This window comes from Thunnus maccoyii, chromosome 13 (genome assembly GCF_910596095.1).
Source record: "Thunnus maccoyii chromosome 13, fThuMac1.1, whole genome shotgun sequence".
NCBI lineage: Eukaryota > Metazoa > Chordata > Actinopteri > Scombriformes > Scombridae > Thunnus > Thunnus maccoyii.
The window spans coordinates 27,681,848-27,709,123 of record NC_056545.1 but is presented as its reverse complement, the minus strand read 5'-3'; the positions used below and the strand labels follow the sequence as shown (position 1 = coordinate 27,709,123).

Sequence of the window (27,276 nt, the reverse complement as noted above, 5' to 3'; positions counted from 1 at the left end):
CTTTTATGAATTACTACCATCAGAGAGTAAGATTTATCTCGGTGTCCTTTCAAACTAACTGCAATCTTTGACATTAAGTTGCATAAGTTTATAACTAAAAGCTCAGAAGAATAAAATACAATGATTGATACATTCTCATGACATGATCATTATAATGTATATGCTGTTTATAAGGACGTGTGCAAAGCTGATTGTTGCTTTATGATGTTTTTGTGAAACACAGTATAATAAGAATTATATGTGGGCAGATGTTGTTATGAAGACCAAAAGGAGAAAACTATAATACTGTCCTCCTTATGAACGGGGCCCTGCGGCTGTGCACTGCAATTTGTCATGGCAAAGGGCCTAGATGAAGGTGTTAACCTGGCTGATCTAATATATGTGCTGTGGATAGTAGCTGTGTGAGCTGTCAAAGCATAATGATCACGCCTCGTATTCATAAATTATCGCAGCATAGTGATTTATTGCAGGCTGCCACAGCAGCACGGAAGTGTGCTGCAGCACCCCCTGGAACAATTCTCCTTGTGTAGATCAACACTCACAAAGTTGCAGTACTAAATGAACAATTATGTGTGAGGTGATGATTCCACAGTGATGACTGATTTGTTTCCTTTTATGCCTGTATAATGGTTAAAGTGATCATAATAAAATGTGAATGTAAATTCAGTTTTTTACTGTGGGTGACTTCTTAGAGCAGCTCTGTGGTGCTGAAGTGCTGCTGATATCCTGTGGTAAGCGTATTGTCTCATTTCCAGTTGCAGGCTGTGCTACTGGTAGCTTTTACTGCTTTCAACTCAGTTAATTTTGCTATATTCTTCATAACTGCAGATAATTACCCACTGTACATTTAAACTTTCACTAGTTTCACTCAAGCACCCAGTAGCTGACCCAGCATTGCTCCTACTGTCCCCCCAGTGGCTCCCGAGCAGCCGGGAAGCCAGGGTGTCTGGGTGACGGTCTGAAAGAAGCATAGCCCTAAGCAGAAGCCTACAGTTCACCACCAACCAGTTCCTATTTCTAACAGGTTCTTCCACTCAGCGACACACCCACTGAGAAACCGACTCTGATTATTAGCAGCTATATCATGAGAAAGGTGAAGTTAGGGACACCAGTGACCAGAGTCAAATGTATTCCTGGGTCCAGAGCGGGCAATATAGAATCCCATTTAAAAGCGCTAAGGATAACTGTAAATATGGTAAAACTATTATTCGCATTGGCAGTAACGACTCCCGATTAAGCCAATCGGAGGTCACTGAAATTAATGTTGAGTCAGTGCGCACATATGCAAAGACAATGTCAGACTTCATAGTTTTCTCTGGGCCCCTGCCAAATCTGACCAGTGATGGCATGTATAGCCGCATGTCATCATTCAACCTCTGGATGTCAAGGTGGTGTCCAGCAAAGGACGTAAGGAGAGACGGTATACATTCCACTTTGGATGGAGCTTCTCTCATATCTAGATATATGGCTGAGATTATTAGACCAAAAGCATGACAACCCAGAGTTGAGACCAGGAGGCAGAGTTGCAGTCCAACAGTTACCCACCAAAAACCCCATAGAAACTGTGTCTGCCCCCTGACCACTTAAATCAATTAAATCTAAAGTAAACAGAAGAGGAATTATAAATAAGAGGAGTGATAAAATTCTAACTCTTAGAGACAAAATTTATCACCTCCTGCCTCAGGCAATGTATCCTCAAACACAGCTGTAAAACCTGATTTATATTTAGATTGTTTTTCCCTAATCAACCTTTTTGAACCAACTTCAACAATTTCTTCTTCCCAACTAAGCTGCTTAATGAAGTTTTATCCTTAGTTAGCACTTCTTTACTAGATATGATCAATCTGTCTTTAGTAACAGGCTATGTACCACAGTCCTTTAAAGTAGCTGTAATTAAACCTCTTCTTAAAAAGCCTACTCTTGATTCAGGCATTTTAGCCAACTATAGACTAATATCAAACCTTCCCTTTCTCTCCAAGATCATTGAGAAAGCAGTCACGATTCAGTTGTGTGACTTTCTACATAACAGTAGTTTATTTGAGGATTTTCAGTCAGGATTTAAAGTGCATCATAGTGCAGAGACAGCACTGGTGAGTAACAAATGATCTCCTAATTGCATCGGACAAAGGACTTCTCTCTGTACTTGTCTTATTAGATCTTAGTGCTGCATTTTGACGCCACTGACCATCACATCCTATTACAGAGACTGGAACATTTAATTGGCATTGAAGGAACTGCATTAAGCTGGTTTAAGTCCTATTTAACAGATTGATTCCAGTTTGTACACGTTAACGATGAATCTTCCATGCACGCAAAAGTTAGACACAGAGTTGAGCAAAGTTCTGTGCTTGGACCAATACTATTCACCTTATACAGTATATGCTTCCTTTGGGTAGTATTATTCAGAAACACTCCATACATTTTCATTGTTTTCATTTCATTACAGATGATACCCAATTACATTTATCAATCAAGCCTGATGAAACCAATCAGTTAACTAAACTCCAAGCATGCCTTAAGGACATAAAGACCTGGATGACCTGCAATTTTCTGCTACTAAACAAAACTGAAGTTATCGTGCTTAGCCCTAAACACCTTAGAAACACATTATCTAATGATATAGCTACTCTGGATGGCATTACCCTGACCTCCAGCTCCACTGTAAGGAATCTGGGAGTTATCTTTGATCAGGATATGTCCTTTAACTCCCACATAAAACAAATTTCAAGGACTGCCTTTTTTCACCTTCATAACATTGCACAAATCAGGCATATCCTGTCTCAAAAAGATGCAGACACCATCATATCTTAAAGAGCTCCAAAAGTAGAATGGAAGGCAGAGCGTTCAGCTATCAGGCTCCACTCCTGTGGAACCATCCTCCAGTTTCTGTCCGGGGGGCAAACACCCTCTCTACATTTAAGAGTAGGCTTGAAACTTTCCTTTTTGATAATAGTTATGGCTGGCCCAGGCTTACCTTGGTTATGCTGCTATACGCCTAGACTGACGGGGGACTTCCCATGATGCGCTCAGCTCCTCTCTCCTCCTCTCCCTCTCCATCTGTACGCATTCATGTCCCATTAATGCATGTAACTAACTTGGCATCTTGTAGTTTTGTGCTTTCTCGCCTCGCAGGTGTGGACCTTTGTTTTGCTTGCTGTCTGTGGCCACGGACCACCTGCTTTGTTGTTGTTATTGTTATTATTGTTGGCGCTGTGCTTCTCTGTGTCTCTCTCTCCTTCCTCTTTATCTCTCAACCCAACCAGTCAAGGCGGATGGCCACCCACCTCGAGCCCGGTTCTGCTCAAGGTTTCTTCCTGTTAAAAGGGAGTTTTTCCTGGCCACTGTCGCCAAGTGCTTGCTCATGGGGGAATGTTGGGTCTAGACCTGCTCTATGTGAAAAGTGCCCTGAGATAACTTCTGTTGTGATTTGGCGCTATATAAATAAAAGTGACTTGACTTGACTTGTGTTGGATACTGAGACAGATAGTGAAGTGAAGTAAAATGGCATAAAAGAAAATATTGCCCTTCAGTGCTAGCAATGAGCAAGGACTGCATTTAATGCAGTACAATCCAGCTGTTGGCAATGAAATTGTTTCCTGTTCACAGCTTTAAAAACAGGCCCTGTTGTGAGAAAGCATGTCAAACTAGACAGCAGTGTCAATTTAAGCAGAGGAGGAGGTGGCACAGTGAGGGCTGGAATGACTGTGGGGGTTCTCGAGAGGTCGCGCTGAGGAGTAACGTTCAGTTAATTACTGCCATTATTTCCCCAGTCTCCTCCCGAGATAAAGGTCTTCTTGCTCGGGTCCTCATTATTAAACACAAGGTTGTTTGTCTCCTTATGTTGTGGGAGGACGTGGAAATAAAAGCTGATGGTCTGATTTTCATTTCGGGCCTGTGCATAACTTTAGACAGTCAAGGAGGAGGATGTGTGCAGAAAGACACTCACTGCATTCACATTTTTTTGTTGTCTGGTGATAAAGAGTGACATGGGGCTAGTGCACTTTTCAAACACAAGTGTACTACTATTCTACTTATTGTGCTTCTTTAGAAAAACTACTGAAGAAGAAAACAATCAATGCTTTTCCCTCCTTCTATTTCTGCCATTGTCCCTCCTACTGCTCACCGGTGTTTGTTTTACAGAGCATCATAAAGAATAAGGCTCATATCAGCTGTTGATAAAAGCCACTACATGCAGAACAAAGTATGCTGATGTGAAGTTGAAATAGTGCAATTAGAAGAACGGAGGAGGTGACAATTTCTTGCGAGGCAAAAATGTTTACCATTTGGTCCACACAGACATAACAATAGTTATACTATTACATGATGGAGAAACTGAATTACAATAGAGTACAAACATATATGAAGAACATGGATCTGTATTGCGACTTTCAGGTTTTACCAAACACTGGTAACCTCCTTTCTACCACAGCAACCTGGAGAGAGGGCAGACTACACAGTAATCAGTGTCTACAGTACGCAAGACGCAGTAGACTCAATATATATATAGCAATATATTTTGCATTCTCCCCATTGCTTTCTGTTTTTGGAATAGCCAAAATAATACAGTTCTTATCATCAGTGCACCCTTTAACCTACAGTCCTGCAGTCTTCTAATTTGAAGGAGGACCGACGCTGCATTAATTTCCACTGGATTCTGAATTAAGAGTTAACTTGAAATGTTTGGATGCAGGAACAAATGTATCCATTTTCCATTAAAAGTGCTTTATCCTCATCTACTGCTGATTTGTTAATCTTAATGCTCTCTATGCCATAGTATAGTAATAATGTAATAAATTATATCAGAACTGCTTATAAATCCAAACAGAAATTGGTTAACTTTGCTAATTTCATCTGTTATAAGTTGTACAAAAAGCTAAATCACACTGCATGTTTGTAAGGCCAGTATATTCATAAATGTAAATGCATGAATGATAATGTATGACATGTATGATAACACGAACCTACCACTGTGCACCAAACATTGTTTTCATATTCAACTGCAGGACGGTTTGTAACATGTAGTAATGTAAAGAAAATGTCATTCTTTAAGCTGTGAGGTGGTGTGTGATTGTGGGATATTATCTCCTCTTGCCTGTACCATATTTCCTTGATCGGAATGTCATCCACTATAATCCATGTGTGAACGCAGCATTACCTAGTTTTGTTTGCCTGGAGGTGTTGTTTACTCATGTATGAGATCAGAGTTTCTGAATCCTGAGGCAAACAAGAACCATTAAGATATGTTTTATTAATGAGAATGTAAAAGTTAAATCCACACAAAGTCCCAATGTCCACAGGAAAGGAAATTAAGTTTGTGTTTACAGCAAAACTTACATTTGTGCAACACATACTAACTGAGTAATGTCAGTGTGTGAAAACTGTAATGTTATGCTTTATGAAAGTAAATTATTAAAAGGCAGATCCGGAAGATGAAGTTTGCTGGGTCACTTCTCTTTTAGGACAGTAAAATCCAATTTAGAGTTACACTGTCATAACAGCAGCAGCTTTATTAACCACAAATCCATCATCATTTTCCAGGGCAGTAGTAGTGCAAAACTGCAGGTTCTGTTGATTGCATTTTGCTGAAATAGCAAACAATCACGGTGAGGTTGATATAACAGCATTATTGAAGCATCTTCAAAATTGTGACCAACAACAGGGATGTTAAGGGGAAGACAGTGAGGCAACAGTGAAAGAGGCTGCAAAACATCAAGTATTAATGACCTTCACACAAAGCAGTGACAACACTTCTCCTAAATATTCTTTATATGTAGACTCCTACACTTAACATGTATTATTGAATATGTTTGAGTGTATAATTTATATTAGGTCTAAAAAGTAGGCCTATTTGAATTCTACTCAAATGTAAGACATGAGATAATAGAAAAAGTGAAATAAACAATGTAATAATGATGTGAATGTGAATGAGAAAAAGATCAATCTGTACTCTCTCAGATTTCCCTGTACCTCATCCAGTACACACACATATTTATATATATGAAAGATACTAAGGATGCTGGGAAACACATTTAAATTGCATGGTAATTTTCAGAGTTTTCTGTTGATAAAAGACTATTTGTGAAATACAGAACTGTAGAAAAGTATAACTGTGGTAAAAGCTATGATTCAAAACCAAGCATGCATGGAAATGCAGGGATAGATTTTCATATACATTTTATTTAATCTCTCTAGAGATACAGTGTATTATCTCTTTTAAAAGAGAGACCTGGCCAAAACAACAGTGAAGAGTATGAGTAGTTGAACACAGTGATGACTTTGTGACTCAACATTCAAAACAAAATGTAGAGATGGAAGGTAGACAGTAGTGAGTTGGATGCATGCATGTACAGGATGTCGCCATAATCCAGGATAGATCAAAATATAGACTGAACAAGGTTTATTTCATAACAGAGTCCATACATGAACATCCATGTAATGACAATATGACTTATGTACTGTATATACATATATTAACTCATAAAGGATGACATGGAAATGGATCATGAAACACTGCAAAAAAAACTTTGACTCATTCAGTGGGATCAAAGCAGCGATGTAATTTACTCAGGTACTGTACTTTACCACAATTTTGAAGTACTTGAGTTGTTGCATTTTATGTTATACTTTCTGCTTCTACTCCACTGCATTTCAGAGGGAAATATTTTACTTTATGTCACAGCTACAGTTACTTTTCAGACTAAGATTTTACATAAAAAAACATATGATCAGTTTATAAAGTTGGTATAGATTAAACTACACTAAAGTGTATTAAGCAGTTCAAATTTGCTCCACCTCAGCTAACTACACTAACAACACCGACAGTGGGCATTCTGTATAGAGCGCATACTCTACATATAAGTACAATATACTTCTGTACGTCTTCAGTTCAGTAAAATGTTTAATTCACATCTTTTAGTTGTAATGGAGTATTTTTATGGTGTGGTATTGCTAATGTTACTTTAGTAAATTATCAGTAAGTTATTTTCAGTAATATAAATGAGAACAGAGACAACAGTCAATTTAAAATCCATCTTATTGATCTTGCTTATCCTAGGTGTAACATATGTTTTTACTTAGATTAGGTCCTGTGATTCTGAACAGTTGATAAAACATTAGAACATTTATCAGGGTTGTATAATTCACTCATCGGTATGTGAAAGACAAATGAGCTGGTAAATAAAGCTTCAAATGATCTGGATGGTTAAGTCTCCTCTCCCCCTGAAATGAAGTGTGGCTGACTGATATTATTCATGTGTGATTTAATGTTAGCGGTATCATCTGATGAGGAACAGCTGACAGTATATTTTTGATTAGTTACTGATTTTTTTTTCAAAGTTTTGAAATACTGTGTCTTTTGTTGTCACACATAACTGCTAAAATCTTTGCTTTTTGAAATATGCAGACAGGAAATGCAACATACCAATTTTATTATTTTTTTTTAAAAATTACCAAGTAAATTCCATTGATGTTGGAACTTTGACCAAGACAGCAGCATAAAAAAATGCAGACAAGACAAACTAAGACACCAGATAAAACTGGATAAATAATACTTATGATAATCACTTACCACAGAGTTTACACATCTTGAATTCATCCAGGGATATCTAATTCAGCCCTTTCCAAGTGGCTGGGGGCAGGGATGTTTCAAGGGAGCTGAAACCATGAGGGCCTCCATTCCCATCTGTACACATTTTAGGGAGTGAAAGATAAACTGTGAAATGTATTTGCAGAGATGTGGTAATTTAATGATGGTAATTTGCCAAGAATGAAAAAAAACAAAAATATACTGATGACTCAATTAAAATATGGACAGAGATGACCAGCCAACTCTGGAGTACAAAGCACAGTGATAAGTAAGAAGTTTTCATTTGACTGCAGATCTCAAACCGCAATAATAAGCAGAACCCAACATGTGAAGAATGTTCATTGTTGGTGTATGATTGTCCAAAGAAATTAAATTACAAAATGATGAACAGGACACGTTTGTTTTCTGATATAATGCGTCATTTTCAGTTTGTCTTCATCAATATGTTGAGCTGTTCTTTGTAGATTGTAGAGTGGATTAATTCATTTTTTGTTGTTGTTTGTTTTGGGGTTTTTTTCTCCAATTAAATATTTATTGTTCCCAGTGGGGACAGTTAACAGGCCCAAAACCAAGTCACATCAACATGGACAAGACGGTTATCTTGCACCGTTTGTTATTGAATAATGAAGCAAGGCCATTTGGTTCATTAATAATTTATACTATGATATAAAATGACCTTGGGCCAAACCTTGGCTCAGAAGATGAAAGTACATGAACATCTGAATGGCAGCTTGATTGTGGTTTTACTGCAGTGAACTGATCATAATAGGCATATCTAACTGATAATCCCCATAGTTTGATTCAATTGCCCACAGTTTCCATTTTTTATGTCAGTACCTTTTCTGTGTAATTACACATCCAATCTAGTTCACATCACATCATAGCTCTATTTTGAAGTACTATACCATTTTTTTTCTGCAGAAGCATTCAGAGTGTCAAGAGATCTTCAGACTAAACAGAGCCACTTGACATCCTGCTTGTTTGAATTAGGAAAATAAAGAAGACTTACAGAGGTGTGATGTCTAACAGGGCTTAATGTCTAAGCCTAGATGTGCAAAAAAGGTTGTAGAACTTTACAAACAATAACAATTTCAGGTTCCTACAAGGAGAACAAAGCGTCTGTGTTTATGTCAGCACTGCTGATCCAAAATTTGCCTCTTTACACTTATTCAGATGCAATTAGCTCAGCTTCACCAGCCCTCTCTATGAGCATGTAGGTGCAAACTTAACTGCTTCAAGACAGCAGTTGACTTTTGAAGTATTTAACTGATGAAAACCGTACAGGATAAAACACAGTAATTTGAATAAAATAAAGAAGAAGTCAAAGCCCCATTATAGGACAATATCAACTGACATGGTAGGGACCTTAAGTTGGGTCCTGGTACCAGGTCCTGTCTTGAACATGTCAAAAAATGCTTCAGCTATGCTTATGTGATTCCTAAATTAATGTGTTTAATCAAATTATCACACAGTAAATCTAAGGCCAGGTAGCAATATTCTAACATTAAAAACTGTACACAATGCAGAGAGAGAGGGGGAGGAACAGACGTTACTAGGGGCCTAGCCATTCATTTTTGCCCCAGAGGCCCTTTGCAGGTTAATCCAGCCATTGGTCAACCAACTGTACTGTACGTAGTGAACAACAACAACAAATAAACAAACAAATAAAATACATAACAAAGCCCAAAAGCCTAGGCTTGCTGCTGTGGAAGAAAATAGTCTTTTTGAAACTGTTCAATCTGGTTTCCATCAGCAGCACAAAGACTGCCCTTCTTAAAGTCACAAATGACCTTTTAATGACCAATGATGTTGGCATGTGTTCCGTCCTTGTATTGTTTGACTTGAGTGCAGCTTTTGACATGATTGATCACAGCAGTTTATTAGACGGACTGAGGCAATGGGTCGGCATATCGGGTAGGGGTGAGTTGGATCCAATTTTATCTTTCAGACAGAAATTCTTTGTGTAACAACTATATGTCTGAATTTGCTACAGTCAAGTATGGGGTACATCAAGGGTCAATTTTTGGACCAATTTTTATTCTTGTTTTATATGCTCCCATTGGGTAATATTTTTCATAGCCATGGTGTTTCTTTTCACTGTTATGCTGACGACATACAGCTCTATGTCCTTGTTAAGCCCACTGACCTCAGGTGGGCCGCCTTTGTTGAAAATTCTGGCATGTGATGTTGACGGAATGAAAAAAAGACAGAGTTCAACTGTGAGGGCAGTGCAGCACCCGGACAGTCTACAGCGCACACACACTGGAGTTATCTCTTGTAGTTCATCTTCAAAAGAGGCAGCAGTTGCAAGCATTTTTTTGATTTAATGAGTAAATAATAACCTTTGTGAGATGAACATGAAGTATTTTGTTAGCTTTCTACACCAAAACCCAGAGACTAATGTGAGCGGAGCGGTGCAGCGAACTCTAGAGGTAACAAACGAGACCAGCTGACCAACACAACAGCATTAAACAATTTAAACCAACTCTGGGATGAAGAAAATAAGTTGGTGCTCAAACTGTTTCTGCTCAAACTGTTTCACCTCAAAAAACCTGCACCCACTCAGCGTCTTGGACAGCGATGTCTTTCCCCGGAACTAACAGTGCAGCAGAGAGGCTGCTCTTCACTGCTGGAGACATGACATTAATAACAACACAGCGGAGCACTCCTCCCCCTCATTTTGTTATTCACATTCAGGCAGGAGACTGTAAGATGCTTTAAAATTAAATAATTCATTCATTAATGCAGTTAACTTTTTAAAATAAAAAGGCTGTGTACCATTTATCTTATCTGCCAGTTATGTTTCATATTGTATTTCAGTGGACTAAGGACACCAGTGAATGTTTTTTGGCATACAGTATACTGGAGCAAGAGACTGAAAATAGTGCCTCCTTTTCTATTCATTCACTTGAGAATCAGTTCTGAATCGAATTGGCACCCAAGTGTCGTGATAGTATCAAACTGGGAGATAAGCATATTGTCCTTTGTCACACCTTTATTTTTCATCTTTTGGTTCCATCTTGGTATAAAATTTAAATTCAAATTTAAATTTAGAAATTTAAATCCCTATGAACACTTTTGTCTATCAAATCATGATTTTTTTTTCACTTAAGCACTCAACACTCTAAAGGTGCATGCATAAACTGTGTAGGCCACACCACACATGTTCTCCAACCTTTGCCACCTTTGTCTCAAAAAAATCCAGGGGAAACCCTGTCTCTATAGGAGTGCCTAGTAGATGTAAGAAACTGGATGTCTAAGAATTTTCTTCAATTGAACTACTGGGTACCTGTCTGAATACATTAAGCCTGTTGCTACAAATCTTGTCTTGTTTGACTGTAATTTAAACTTTGAGCAGCATATTACAAAGCTTAACATGTTATTATCAACTGAGGAACATTGCCAGAATTTAACCTATTTTAAGATTTAAAGATACAGAAAACATTTTACATGCTTTTATCTCATCACGCCTGGATTACTGTAACAGCCTTTTTACATCCTAAATAGAAAAACTGTAGAGTGGCACAGACAATACAGAACTCAGCTGCCAGGCTTTTAACCAGAGTAAACAGGTTTGAACACCCCAGTTTTGGGTCTCTTTACACTGGCTTCCAGTATGTTTTAGAATTGATTTCAAGGTTATTTTAATTACTTACAAGGCTCTAAATGGTCTGACTCCTCAAAATATCTCAGATTGTTTATCCTTATACAACCTTGCTTGCACTTTGAGATCCTCAGGCAGGGGTCCTCTATCTGTTCCAGACTCTCGGCTGAAGACTAAAGGCCCAAACACACTGAAAGCGATAAGTGACCAACCTCATCTGATGCATGTCATTTGATGCTCCTATGGCGCACTGCAGGCATCAGATTTAAAATGCCAACACCACAGAATCAACACAGATTTGTCCTGTTGTTCTTTGTATTTACTGCTGCATTAGTCGGATGTAGAATGAAAAGGAGAAATGCGTTGCGTCATGTGTTGAGTGTTAGAGGGTTATTTATTTTGTGCTTTAGAACGTAACCGCCATGAAACAATCAGAAAGAAACATTTATTTCTCTCATTCAAAAAACAGCTTTGGTTGCTGGGTACTTGACACTCAAGGCAGTTTGACGCACCTCGTAACGCTTTTGGTGCACGTTTGGCCATTTAAAACAATAGGTGCACTGTCAGTGCATTTGGGCCTTTAGGGCTTTTGAAATAAGAGCCCCAATGCTCTGAAACACCCCGCCCAAGGAAGTAAGGCAGGCTGAGTCAGTGGCTTCCTTTAAATCTAAGCTCTAAATGTACTTGTATCACACTGCTTTCCCTGATTTCACCTGATTCTAGTTTTTATTCTGTTTTATGGGTTTACTATCTTCATTTTTATGTTGCTTATGTTTATTCTGATGTTTCTGTTTTTGTTTGTTTTTATGTGAAGCACTTTGTAACATTATTCATTATTAATGTTATTATTATTATTATTATTGCTGAGTCACGTTTCTGGCAACTGGATGAAAGTAAGTGCAATATATATTCTCCTTTTAGCTCTATTTTGCTCTCCACGAACTCCTGAGGGAAATATCTGTCTCTTTAGCTGCTAAAATCTCCACTATGTACCGGCTATGCTAGTTGCTAACTGTTTGGTGTGGGGTAGATAGTTTGTGGTGAGTTTTTAAAGTGTTTGGCTGAAAATAGCCACCTGTTGCGTCTGGAAACACTGTGAGAGTGGTGAGAGTGACTGAAACGCACTGAAACGCTCTGTAGCATGAAACAGCAGAGTTGGGTGATCATTCTCTGTTTGCTCATGTATCAACATTCTAAGATCTATTGTCTATTGTGAGAGGTAATGGGAAACACACATTGTCATATTAATCCCAATGCTGATTTAAACTTATGTTAACCAAGTATGTTTTATATGCCTTGTTCAGTTGAGAAGTGATATTGAAAGGTCATGTTCTTTGCTTGCCACTGTCGCTGTCAAGAGGATGAGTTATGCAACAATAAGTGGAAGTAAAAGTTCACTGTTTTCTGAGTATCGTGTCTGCAGACGCATAAGCAAGAAAGTAGAAGTACGTGGTTAGACATGTTGATTAAGAGCATATAGAGAAGTAGATCAAACCAGACTGAGGGAGACAGAAATAACCTTAAGCGTGGGTGGTGAATTGGGGTAAAAAAAATGAAGAAGGAAGACAGCTCCTTTTCTAAGAAATGATAGACAAAGAGCCAATTGGGGTCCAAACAATAGATACACCCAAAAAGGGGGTGAAAACAAGGTATAAAATGCTCTGGCACGTAGACAAAAGCTCAGAACACAGGGCGCTTTGCCAAATGCAGGTTTTTCTGTGAAGTGTTCTCCGAAGATCTTCGATAAATAAATTCAGCTGATACAAAGACATTACTCGACTGTGGTTTCGTTCTTCTCGCATCAACCAACTCGGGGAGGTTGCCTGAAAGGCTTCCTCAACACGATCTATAAAAATATTTATTATAGTAGCTTTAATGTAAAATGACCATTAACCTCTAGGCTAATGGCTCGCCTGGTTAGCACTAAAGTGATTAAAGTGGTTATTTAACATCTCTTGAAATTACATACTCTCAAAACAATAGATACAAACAGTAGCAGTGATATAATAAATGGAGAAATAACAATAATAACACTTAAACAAGTGCATAAAGAGTGGTGAGATGTTTGCCTATATTCGCTAAGTCTTCATTCCAGAAAATGTCAGTTGGGCAACAGCAGTTATGGAACTGTGAAGTCGCTAAGCTAGCAGCAGTAATTTAACCAAAACCAGCTTTTGCTGTAACATTTCACATTAGCTTGGATATTCTATCATCTCTGTTAACAGTACTTCTTTATCCGTGTTTCTTAATGAGTGCAGGTTAAAAAAAAATCTAGTAGGTTAAAAAAAAGGAGGGATTTGTCATCCTGTGTTAGCATGTGGAGTTGTTTCAGTCAAAGTCACCGCTCAGCAAGCGAACTGCACTTGAATCTGTTTGTTATTCTTCTGTTCAGTTCACAACACAAAGACGGGAGAATCACCTGCAGAATACCAATTGAGCTGGGGAAGTGATTTGTTTGCTGGTTTGGGAAAGCCTTGCTTCAAGGCTTTTTGTGAAGGATGAATTAACACACATTGTAGGCTGCCCATTGAGACACCCAGAGACAAAATACCCAGCCATTCAGCTTGGTTGAGCCATTTATTTTTTTTCCTTGCAACTTCCTTTGCCCTGTTCTCTCTCTCTCTCAGCCACTTTCCCCCACCATTGCTACAGTTTGTGCATGCCGTTGTCTGGTAACAGTGACAAGGTAGAAGAAGCTTTCCCATAAGGGACTTGCCTTAGCAATGCAATAACTCTACTTAATAACTCTGTACTTAAAATAACCTATAAGCCAAACAATGTATATTGAACAGCTCAAAAGCTATACTGTAGCTGACTATCTCAATCACAAACCCATCTGTGTATGTTTCCTGTCTTCATCAAGCTCCCCTAGCTTTATCATATTTACATGCAGTGGCCTATTTATCTATCTTTTTTAAAGAAACTATATTTTTCATGTTCCCAGTTTTCTGATGCACTAGCTGCAGGAAGGAGATTACTGTGCAGGGCTTTGCCCTAAATATTGCCTTCACCCCTCTGGAGACCAACTTCCAGGAGATCTGGAAGTCTGTCAAAATGCTTACAGAGTCCCCAGGCGCTTTGACCTACTTGTTCCTCTTGCAAGGCAAACTGTAGAGACATACAGAAACAGAAAAATAGTTCACAATTGTACAGCATCCAATTATCACCCACTGACACACACATCAATAACAGCGATGCGATGCCACGTTATTTTGCCAAAAACTGAGTTGACAAAAATCAGATGAAGGAAACACACATCACATCAGTGTATAGCATACTATGAAGCATCCTGCGACTACCTCCCACAACTTTGTGAGAGAACAATTATGCTGCATTCTCACAGATGTACCATTGCAAAACTATCATTTGTTCATTTCCACCTCTCATGAGACCTGATGTACTTCCAGTACCTATTTCCACATTTTAAGGTAGACTTATGCAGCAAAGGGCATGGTGTTGTGCCAAGTGATAAACATTATAATCAAGAAGTAAAAATTCAGCTCTTTCTTTTTTGAGACTGAGATTAAAGATTGTTTGACATGATCCCACGCCATGTTGATTTAGATTTAAAATAACACCAAGATAATATGATGTGCAAAATCAAATCAGATAAGGCTTTGCTGCTGTTTGGCCAGGTATAATAACAGCAGGATGAAATCAAACATTTAAAACCCTGAGCTTTCTGCTGTCTATATTTAAGCAAACTCACCAATTTCTGAATCTTGGCAAAATATTAAAAACCATACCACAGGCTGATTATGGATTAAATACTTGTTGCATTAAGCATTTTTATAGAGTTGATTTTGCAATGTCACTGGAGCACAGATAAAAAAATAAATCAATGCTGATTCGATTTTTGAGAGGACGTGATGCAATCAAGGCACTTCACTATACAGCCCCATAACGAGGAAGAACATAAAAATATCTGCAGTTAACTTTTATTTTTTTCTCAACTAAAAGCTTTGCAGCACTTCCAGAAAAATAATGAAACTGCTCACATCCAGCCTTACTTACAAATTTCTGTGATTGGGGACAAAATTTAAACGCCAATTTAAAGGTCAGATTTCAAACTTTGAAAGGCCACAGCTGCTGCGCCCTTGGGTCTCATTTTGATGAAGCTGAGAGGGATGATGCATCTTGTTACTGACAGAGAGGCCTGCATCATGAAGAAAAAAAACACATTTATTTTCATTAAAACTCTATATACACAAATTGAACGTAAATGGTGCATTATATCTGTAGACATGGATCTCTCTAATGCATTTGAAATGCAGTCCACTAAATTACAGCAACTCGTGACATATTAAACTTTTCATTAGCAAGATTATGGAGATAAAGTACTTCCTCCAATTATAGTGCGCTATTATAATAGACAGAATACTTCAGACAATCACTCTTTAAGAGAAGGTGTAAAATACATCTAGCCAGTGGTGTTTACATCTTTCTTGAAGTGTAGTACAATAGCTCAGTACTGGAGCAGAAAGATTTCAAAAGATGATTGATGGCTTCCAAGGGGTTATTTCACTTCATCAGTTCTTGGCTGAAGTGAACATCTTGCTTAAAACAACATTGTTTTCTTGCCATTAGTCAATATAGTGAATAGTAGAGTCTACTAATGTACACACTAATGTGGCTTTACAACTGCTTCAGTGAGCCACTTGGATTTTTATATTGTTTTCCAATTACTGATGTGTCACATGATGCGTAGCCACAATCCATTATTTAGCAAAGGTTAGGCTCAAGTTTGGTGGATTACCCTCAGTAGCATAGCATTTCTTCTAAATGTCACACCTTTCAAAAAGAGGGAAAGTAGCACTTAATGGTTCCTGAGGGGTGATCTTTCAATGTCAAAAAATGTAATTGCGTCCCACAGCTTTTGAAGGCGATTTTGTGTTTGTTTAAATCAGTGGATGTCCATTGTTCACATTACATGCAGCCTATGAGATTGTCAGAATCTTTTCACAATCTCTGTGTCTTTGTTAGAGTATAGAGTAATGCTGCTTCTTCATATCTTCCCCTCTCATCCTCTTGTACTAGTGTAGGCTGTCGATCTCTCTCTGGTACATGTCAGTAGCTGCTTGTTTCAGACAGGATGGGGGTTGGTCCTGCCCTCGAAGCAGAGACTCCCTCAGTCCCATATAAATACACTCACAGATGTCTTGCTTCAAGCCGTGTCTGCCTCTCTCTCTCTCTCTCTCTCTATCTCTCTCTCTCTCTCTGTCTCTCCTGCTGGAATCAGACAATTAATAGTAAGACAGCAAGAAAGAGGAAGCCTGGGGCATTCATTTGGTGCAAAGGGGAAAGGGGAAGCAGAAAGGTGAAGTGGGAGAAGAGGAGAGAAAGAGTGACAGAGAAATGAAAGAGCAATGGGAGGAGAGTAGAATAGAGGGAGGGTTTAGTGCCAAATAAGCTGCTCTCTCTTCTCCCACATCTCAGTCTGTAAGCACTAGAGCACAGCGTGAGCTGAGGAGCGCAGTCCTGACATGCACACCTGTAATCATTCTTTCAGGGATGCAGCGTTCATGTATGAGTGGCAGCATCACTGTTGAGACGTTAACGGCGGCAAAGGGTGTTTTAAATCTGTTTTGATGAGATCATTTGAGCTCGGAGGCAGAGGCAGCGGAAGAGAAGGCGACGTGCAGAGAAGTGGATGCTGAGCTGCTTCAGTCTACAATTAAGGTAGCTCTGAATCTTTTCTTTCCTTTAATATGTCAGCTTTTTGAAATATATGCGGTATGGACAGAAAGGACATGCATTGTGATTGTTTATGGGTGTCTTTTTTCATGCTTCCCAGGGTCTAATATCATAGTGTATGTTGAACAAGAAAAGATACAACAGAGATGAGTTTGTCAAACCCTCTGGTATCTGGCTCAACTACAGAGAACTTTCAGGTTGACAAGTGATCCACAGTGGACTACTGAGAATCATGGGCACTTCAGATTAGAGTGCATGATATGTTAAGGATCTTTGTACATTTTTAGAATCCCTTTGTTGTTTCACACATAGTCACAGCATGAAATCTGGTCTGGCTTGTGAAATACTGTCACTACAGTAACAATGATCATCTGATCGAAAAGAGTGATACCCTAATATGATCCGTGTTTGGTATGCTCACTGTCAAATCTGTGTTCGCTGGGATGTAGCCTGTCTTTCTGGGCTCTGTTCAGCACTCCTGAAATGTAAATCTTTTAATTAGACTTTGGATGATCTTCAAGAGGTCTTTCTGGCATCTTGCTGCCAACTTGTCTGGAACAACTGCAGATAATCCAACACTGTTTTCTCAAAATACATGAGACTAATGAAGTACAAACATCTGCAGTTTAATATGTAAGATATATTTTACTCTTTTTGCACTACTTCAGCTCGCAATGATTTAGATGTGAGCTGTTGCAGCCCTGAACAAACTGTAGATCAGTGTAAGTGTTATTGATGTGCACTCACAAATGAGTTGCAAATCAATTACTGACAAGGATACTACTGAAATACCAGATTTTTAAAATGTGGCCAGGGTAATGTGTGATACACTGCTCAGTTTTTTAAACTACCTTTTGCAGCATTACAGTTACATTACCTTAACCACAGCATACATTTTGCTGTTTTAATTGTCCAGTTGATTCCTATGAAAAGACTTTTTGGTCTAAATGATCAGCACAGAAAAATATCCATGGTTTCACTTTTTACTCCTCTTTAAATGCTCATTGAGTCTTACTGTTCATTTACACAGTGACACATGAGCTATGAATATGGAGTAAAAAAAAACATCCAAACTACCCCCAGACTTCATTAGTGTCATGTATTTTGAGAGAGCAGTGTTAGATAATCTGCAGTTGCTCCAGATAAATTGGTAGTAAGATTCCTGAAAGACCTCTTGAAGAGGAACAGTCACTAGGAGTTGATCTTTTTTTCTCATTGAAATTGTGTTAATTGTAAGTGTGACATACTGTGCAGATGTTTTTCCTGCTTTAAGAAACTCCATGCAATTTAAAATTCAGTATCGAGAGAATTCCTGAGAATCTTTTTTTGTGCTACATCTCAAAGCAAAAACAAACTCTCATCTGTTCGCAGTGTAAAACATGAACCTGTGCTGCACTCACCTCGATGTTAGTCAGTTCTTGACTGAACCTGCAGCGCTTCTTTTCCACATTATTTTTATAGACATTTGTAATGAAGTTTAACAATTTCAAATTTGCACTTCACTCACAGGTCTGTTCATTAACAAATTGCTCACAAATGTTTTTTGTTGAAATATTTTGGTCCAGTATTAAAATCTGCTTGGAAATTCATCAAAGGACTATTTCATGGAGCATTTAAAATCTATCCCAATCCTTTTGTTTCTGCATCAGTTCATGTGTAATTTATATTGAATGCATCTCAGCAAAATTAAGAATAGCTCAGAAGGATATTCAAGAGAAAATCATTACGCTTTGAACCAACTCTGCAGGCCTATCGTGTTTTTTATCTGCATACTCCGCTGTGCTCTTGATGTACATTACAGAAAAGTGCCTTTGAGTCACATTGTATGAGGCTGTTTCTGCCCACTTGAAAGCTGGTTCAGATCAGAGACAAATTCTCACTTCAAGCGGAGGGATTGCTGCATGAGCAGATCAATACACAGAGAGGGTCGTTGCCAAACCAGCACTATCATCCTACGAAACAAGATGCTGACTCTTCTGAAGTTCACACTGTACTGTCATCTTTCATGTCAGATGTACAATAAGTACTATAGTCAAACAGGAACAGTATCATCAACACTTATTTAAGTATGGGAGTGTTCAATGACTGACTGATTTTATATTTATTTGAAATATTCACTCCACAAAGAAGCAAGATTTGGTTATCAAGTGGTTTGGTTACTTTCACATATCCAGTGATATATCTCAAAAATATCTACTGGATAATACTATTCACCTAGCAAAAGCATCAGGTCAGTACTTAAGTTTTAAGTTCCCATTAGCCTGAGCTCTAATTTGTTGAATTAATTAACAAATGTTAGCAGGCTAACATGCTAAAATAAGACATTGTCATTAAACCTGAGAGGAAACGGTGAAACTTCCTGTGGCTCAGGAGGTAGAGCGGGTCGTCCACTAATCGGAAGATCAGCAGTCCGAGCAATAAATCATGACATACATGAAGCATGTGACTTAAACCATAGATACATACGTAGCATTCATATGGTGTCGGAATAATCAGAAAAATTAGTTCCCAACTGGGAAAATTCATGTGAAGGCCCTCTCAAGTCGGAATAACAACTCGGAAAGTCGGCGAAAAGTTTGGTACATGACACACACAGAAACATAGCAGACAAAAGTAGATGTTTGGTTGATGGCAAGAAACTTTTATTAATTCACATATTGTATATCATTTTTTTGTACACATGTAATTTGTAATATGTTATTAGGTTGCAACCATTAAATACTGTCCACGTAGAGTGACCTAGATTAGTTAGAAAAGTTAACCCTGAAACCAAGTCAGGTTAAGTAATATTTAAGTGTTTTTAGGGAATTTACTGGTGCAGCAACAAGTCAAGAGACAAAATACCACACATCTCCTTTGTAGCGTCCATGTTGTTTCCACATTACAACTTAAAAGCTCATGAACACACCAAAGTCGAAAGAACGACTTCCCAACTCAAGCAATTCTTGGGACCATCCAATGAGCATGCGAAAGCAACAATACACATAGATAACTCATTGGGTGCTGCTGTTCATTGGAGTGATGCGTCATTGCAGCCGCCATATTGGTCAGGGGAAGCCCTATGGTTTGTTACATGCAAGTCATGTATTCATGATATAGGATACATGGTTAAATTAAAAAATGTGAGTTTTCGTATCAAAGTACTTTATCTTATGTAGATAGTAACAGTAATAGTTCTATAATATAATATTTAAAATGAACTCACCCTATGTAATTAGTTTCTAAGTATATTCTTTTTTCTTAATGCCTGTAAAATGGCTACCATGATGTCATTTTGTTTGTAATTTCAGAAATACATGCTAATTTACATTTAAATTTGGACATAATATGGACAAAAAACATACATACAGTGTATCAGCAGGGTTGTGCAGAGTTGCAGTGTAATAGTTACACATTCTGAGAAACAAATGCTAGTTTTGTACAAGTGAAAATAAATGACCTAGGGCTGCATGTTCACACAAGAGAGATGAACAATACAAACTTAGCTTTAATCTCATAAATATACAAATATATACAGTGTATCAGCAGAAACAATAAATCCTAATTTACATTTTAAGTCACACAGAAACAATAAATGCTAATTTACAGTGTATCAGCAGCAAACTAAAGCTACACATTCACTTCAGGATTTACATGTTCACTCATAATGTCACAACAGAGAAGTTCTTCTCTAACAACCCTGTAACAACATTACTTTACACAGCTTCTTCCTCAAGCTGCCACTCTGCAATTGTAGAGTGTGAATTTTTGTTACATATTGCCTCAACTTATGAAAGCTGCTCTAGATTAAAGATATGAGGCCAAAGTGTATGGTCAATATGGTCACAAAGATCAAACACATCTTCAAAACCTATGTTTGCTATGACAACACGGTTGACCAGAGACAGTGTATTGATGTGCTGCAGATGAAATGTTTGTGGCCCGTCGGATGCAGTGCTCTGCTGAGCAGTACCTTGACTTTACCTATCATCAGACCTGCATTGTTTTTCAAGGTTAGCAGGTGATAGCCATCACAAAATGATGCTGGTACAGCCTTACAAACCAAACTGTTACAGCATACATCACAAAGCTGCTTCATGCCTGATCCTGCCTGACAACAAAATCTGCAATGTAAACCAGAGCATTCTCGATTAGGCAGTCAAAGCTAGCTGGCAGGTAGCTGTGGTCCAACACCACACTAGCGACATTCTCGGATGGAGAGGATGCAATGTCAGAGTCCTCAGCTGGCGCTACAGATGACATGTTGACAGCTGCCAGAGACAGAGTGTCATCCTGTGCTCTGATGTTGCCTGTGTTTCCTGGAAAAATTAGTGGCAGACCATGAGACTGTGGAAAATACTCTGAAAGTGAACCACACTTGGGTTGTCGTTCCATCCACCTGGAAATTATACAAGAGATAACTTAATCATGTATTGGGTTTTTTTGTTGTCTTTTTTTTCTTTTTTTTAAACCAAATTTAAAATTTAAGATGTAAGCCTTCTATCTTAATAGAATTGTTCACTTAAGCGTCAGCTCCTACCTGAGGCCCTGATGGAATTAAAGAGGAGCTCCAAATGGTCCTGGCTGAAGCTTTATGTGCACACATACTGCTGTGACTGAAGCAGCTCTGCTATCATCAGGGTCAATGTTGATAACAAAACTAGTCACAGACGGATATCTTTGAAATATAGAAAAACATCAGTATGCAAATACTTACTGTATAAAACCATAAACTCAGTCTTAAGATATTTAACAATTTTAAAGTACATATTATTATATGATTCTAACAAGAACACACATGGAAAATAGAGGAAACTGAACCCAACTGAGAACTACTTTTGTAGTAATTACGAAAAAACAGCACATGCAAATACTCAACTAGAGATATCCTAATGTAGTAATGATGTTGCTTTTTACAAATCTTAACACATTACCCAAACTTTCTTCTTCTGATACGAAGTTCCCAACATTTTTCAAGTAATCAAATGGATAAAGGTACCAAAAGAGCACCACACTGGAACAGCAAGCAGATGTTTTTTGAACACATCAAAGAAAATCAAATGAACATAGAACTAAACACCACAAAAGTTTCAAAGAGTAAATCTTTCTGAAGCAATGGCTTTAGGTCAATGAAAGTAAACAATCTAGAGTTAGCTTCAGTATGGTTATATTATTATTACATTCTTCTGGTTATTGTTTGTTCCATTTTTGAAGGCCCTGCAAAAGGAAAACTTACTCTTAAAATGTTAGTGAAGGCAAACATCTCTGATAAGCCAATTCTAATAATCCAAGGTATGCTCCATTTATTTTACTCCAGCTGTTGAGATTGATATTAAGAAATGAAACATTCACCAACATCTAAGATCAACACTGCAAATATTTTCCCTGGCACCAACTAGTGCTACTATTTAGGAAAATCTTTGCAATATATAAAGATTCTGACAGGCCTAATGGTGGCATTTACTTTACTTATGAAAAAAAACAAACACCTCTTTGGGCGATAAAGTGGAGTGCCATCATTTATTGTCAACATAGTCAAGTAAAGCTTCAGTCATCAACTCTAATGTCTCTTCTCTAGTGGAGTCTTAAAGCCTTTGGCACATGGATCTCTGCTGTTTCATCACATCAAACAATCTGTCAGTCACCTAAAAGAAATATTCCTTATGGCTGGTAAATATTGAAATTATACACACACTGTAATACAGCTGCAAAGCTTCAACAATCCATGTATATTAAATGCCAATCAAGCATTTTAGAGAGAATTATTTTGTTTATGGGCTAAAATCACTCACACAGGTTTCATAATAGAGCTAAATTTTAACAATTAATTAATTAGTCCAAAAATGTCAGGAAATAGTGAAAAATGCTCATCTTAATTCACAAGTGACTAAGATGTTATTTTGTGCGACCAATGGTCCAAAACCTAAAGATACTCAATTTATAATGATATAAGATAAAGAAAAGCAGCAAATTCCCACATTTTGAGAAGCAGGGAACAGAAAATGTTTATCATTAGTGCTTGATAACCGACTTAAAAGATAAATTGATTATCAAAATTGTTGCAGATTAATTTTCTGTCGATCGACTAATCAATTAATCCACTAACTGTTGCAGCTTTATATCCTTATACATTACATTTACACAATACTTAAAAGTAGAAGTACCAATGAACTTTTCAAGGATCACCTCAATAAATTCAGCTGTTGGAGAACAATTCTTGAGCTGTGTTTACCCAGCTTGCTCAAGCACGTGCAGAGACTTTCCCACAGACCGGCTTACTGTCTGCGCTGCCAGGGACACCTCCATCTTCTGAGTGCTGAAGTTTATGTGCTTTCTTATGATACTGTTGGCAGCATGCAGACCGTCTTCTTCCTCTTCATCATTCAGCTCTGATATGTAGCTCCATCTCACTATCCCAGAGGGACTGATGATGGCTGTATGCCTGTAACATGTTCCTAGCCAATTTCAACATGTGACATGGGTCCATCATCACAACCACTTTTTCCCCTGTAGATTGGTGGGCAAAATATGTCTGGAGAGGCTTCAAAGGATTCAGTTTGAGCTGGCATTGAAGCATAGTGTACATGCTGATGTTGGAAAAATGTCCATCCATTGTTGTACACAGTACTTTAATGCCTCGCTCATGTAGTGCCTCAGAGGCATGCTGCAGTTCAACCTTTTGGGTGTCTTGTATCAATGTCTTGATAAAGAAGTAGGCAATGGGTGTCTTCCAGTGGCCTTGCAGTCCAACAACTATAAACACAAATGCTTCACTTGCCACACTGGTCACATCAATGCCGTCTCCAAGATCCACAAAGCCTGTCATTGTTTGTGTGTGAGAGTCATACTGATCCCTGCCTCCTGATGGCCATGGCATCCACCATAAGACACACTTGACCGAATCTTGCCAGATCTTCAGTTTTTCATTGTTGTAGCATATCTAAAAGTTATGTGTTTAATCCAGGCTTGGCATCCACACTCTGCAACCACCTGTTTCAGGTAAAACAATAGATAATGTGTAGACACCACAACACATACTGACGTATCACCTGTTATATTCACTTTTGATGAGTGTGAGGATGTGGAAAGGGTAATATTTACTTTTGAAGAGTGTGAGGATGTGGGAGTGGTATCTTGATTGATTCTCAAGTAGCTGGAGGCTTTAGGTCCATGCAAATGCAGCGTTAAAGCAAATTCCCTTTGAGTGCTCAGGCATGGTGTGGCTTAAAGAGTTCAACTGGAAGATATGAAAAGTTTGGGAAAACAAGCTACACATTAATGATGAAACCAGCACAAAACATGATACATTACAATTGTGGGATAAACATTAGATTACATATGTGTGTATTTTTACATATTAAAGTATTGACATGTTACAGAAAATTAAATTTTGAGAAAACAGTCAGATACTTTATTTAGAAAGCATTAAAGGTTCTATTTACATGGGTTGGGGCTGACTGTCTTGGAGTGAGAGATGCTTTGCTGAAACATGGTGCAAAACACAACGTTAGAGATATGTATATGAGAAGTGTAAGCAAGGAAAAAGACATCACGTGCAATAATCTCACATCGCAAGCACCAGGATGTTGACTGCAGCTCATTTAACGGCCACAGATGTCACTAATGAGAAGGAATTTCTGATTCCTACATATAGAACCTTTAAATGAAATGATGTAGGCTAGTTGGAAGCTCAGTCAGGTTAATTTCTAAAGGAGTGTTTTAAAAAAAATAATAATTCAAAACAATAAAATTTTATCAACTGTTGTTTTTCAGTAAACATTTCAGAAACAGTGGTGAGACTACAATCAAAATGTGTGTGATGAGACATAAATTTAAATCACTACAAAATTATAAATGTTATACATGCATCTGTTGAAAGGAAGTGGCTGCGCAGTTCATCCAACCAGAGTAGAAGTCAAGATTCTGCTGCAGTTCCTCTGTTAGTATATTTTTGTTTTTTAAATCCTCTAGCAGGGATTTCACTGTCTTCTTTTGGCTTCTTTCCCTATCCCCGGCATTTCTTAAGTCCTGTTGCAATTCCTCCACCTTCTCCTGAGGCTCAATTAACTTTTTTTTCTTTAACTGGGTCAAGGGCATACTGATATATTAACTTAAATATAAATATATTCTCCTCATTTTATAAATGTCATTTGATATAAGCCCAGCAGAGGTGTTTAAAACAACAATCGTCTCCTCACTGAGGTTGACTCCTCCAGGTCCTCTGAGAGCTCAACATGACCATCCAGACATTCTGCAGCTGCTCTCTTTTTTGCTTTTTGAGACGTCCTGCTTGACCTGGATGTACTGGGCACCTGGAGATAAAGTAAATTATTTAAGTAGGAACCATTTGTAGAAGTGTATTTTAGTGCTGGGTTTAGTGGGCATTACACGTGTTAGTGAAAGATTAAGATTATATCACAAAATGTCATTAGTTATATAGAAACAACTTCCATTGACACTAACTTTGCAAATATGGTCAGGAAATGTATAAACTGACGGGATCACTCATTCCTTTAAACGAGCTGTCTGTCCAGTCCTGTCAAAGTCTTCTAACTTGAAATGACAGCTGCAGACGCTTGAACAGTCATTTGGCTCAAAGTCTCTTCTCCTCAGTGCTGCTGTCCATACCTGTCTTTTTACTTTATCTTTTGGGAATCTATACACAAAACCAGGCCATCTGAACAACACTATGCAGTTCTGCATGCTTTCGTAGGTATAATATTATAAATTATCTATAAAATAGATAATTTAGGACTATTTAACACAATAACACATACACCATCATAGCTCATTGACATTTTCAGCATCTTACTGATATATTACTTTTATAAAAATGTTCATCTTTTTTTTCTTTACCTGACATAAATTGACTTTAGTATTAGCTTAATTTAGTATCAGGACAGTCACTTAACTTTATGTTAGCTTAAAAGAAGGATTACGTATCGTGATATATCAAATTCAATACATTTGTGACAGTAAAATATTGTAAAACAACTTATTACCTGTGAAATTGTATTCCCCGTTGCTTAGTTTTGGCATTTCTTTCTTTGGAACATCCAAACCAGCACAAAAGTCTGACATTTCTATGAAATGGGTATATAACCCAGAAACGGGTCAGTCAGAACCAGTCAGAACCCCTGAGCAAGATGGCAGCGGCAGAGACCCATCTCACAAGCCTGAATGTGGCATATAGCCCATATCGATGGATTTAAACAACCACTGAAGTTTCTGCACCACTGAAGAGATGACAAATAGCGACCAACAAAAACATCACATCTGTGTGGATAAATAAATGTCATATTATCTTTTCTACAGTTTTTCACCATTTTAGGTTTGACTGCTGCTCTTTTAATTATGTCATCTTGCGCCTTCTTCCTCTGCAATAGTTTAAAGAGGCACTGCACACTTAAATGTGTTAAATGAACTTTAAACTAAATTATATGACTGTACTGTGATGAAACACATCAATGTTGAAAGTGTTTCAACCCGTCATTTGCTGTCAGCATTGGCCCTGCCATGTAGAGTCGGCTGTTTCGGAGTTCTCTACGTCATGAACTTTATATAAATGGTAGAATGTTAACGCCTACCTCCCCGAGAACTGCGCTCATTTTCAAATATATGCTAATCAAGACAGTTTTAGTTTCAGGAGCTAATAGCAGCTAACAGTAGCACTGACCTGCTGGAGGAAATCTCTCCATCTGTGACTGTCTGTGGGAGGAAACACTGCTGGCAGCCACAAAAACAACAGAAATCCTCTTCGCATTTCATCCAGTAGCTCTTTAACCCTCCGTCTGTCTGTTTCTGCAGTTATCAGCTGGTAAATTCTTGTTTTAAAACGGTAAATCACAGTGCAATCGGAGATCCACTGTTACTGAACCTGTCGGCTTCCTTCCGCCAACAGTCACAGATGGAGAGATGTCCTCTAGTAGGTCTAAAGTTGCTAAAATTGTCTTCATGTGAAAATAAACCAAGTTACAGACAGGTTGCCCACTTTTTAGCAATTTTCAAAATTATGCAGTGGGTGGAGTTACGCTCAGACCTGGATGTGAAGTTACATACATTTTCTTTTAGCAGTTTTCTGAAAATATTCTCATAATCTACTCTACACTTGGATGGAGACCTAGCTATTGTGAACATGTTAGCATGCTGATGTTAGCATTTAGCTCAAAGCAGAAACTCAAACTGAGTAACTGGGAGACTGGGAGCAGGCTTTCAGACCAAATACAAGGGGTTGCGTTGGTGGGTTTCAGGTACAATTCAAGAAGTCCAGTTTGAGTGACAAATCCATCCGTTACAGTTTTGAAACTCTAGATTATGCTAGCTGGAGTACTCCGAAAGAAACCTGGATACTGTTGCATGTATATGTCTGGACCAGTTTCTGACTGCTGCTGACTACCTGCACAGGCACAGCTGC

The 27,276-nt window shown here is 38.1% G+C and overlaps 1 protein-coding gene and 1 long non-coding RNA gene across 4 annotated transcripts in view; one reads left to right on the top strand and one right to left on the bottom strand.

Annotated features, from left to right (window-relative positions):
- The first annotated feature begins 16,853 nt into the window (after positions 1 to 16,853).
- Positions 16,854 to 27,276, top strand: part of LOC121909818 (galactosylgalactosylxylosylprotein 3-beta-glucuronosyltransferase 1) — a 35,721-nt gene continuing 25,298 nt past the window's right edge. Inside the window, exon 1 of the mRNA XM_042430549.1 lies at positions 16,854 to 16,868. The gene's annotated coding sequence lies outside the window, so the exon portion shown is untranslated. The remainder of the gene's footprint in view (positions 16,869 to 27,276) is intronic.
- On the bottom strand, positions 19,591 to 27,256 carry LOC121909819. 3 transcript variants are annotated; one of them, XR_006099526.1, is made up of 8 exons: positions 25,865 to 27,256; positions 25,326 to 25,518; positions 25,061 to 25,174; positions 24,305 to 24,344; positions 23,964 to 24,099; positions 23,049 to 23,852; positions 21,403 to 22,507; positions 19,591 to 21,261 (listed from the first exon to the last, which is right to left on the bottom strand). It is a non-coding gene; the product is annotated as an uncharacterized LOC121909819 (long non-coding RNA). The 3 variants fall into 3 exon arrangements; XR_006099524.1 differs by having other exon boundaries at positions 21,403 to 23,852; XR_006099525.1 differs by having other exon boundaries at positions 21,403 to 23,852; positions 25,360 to 25,518.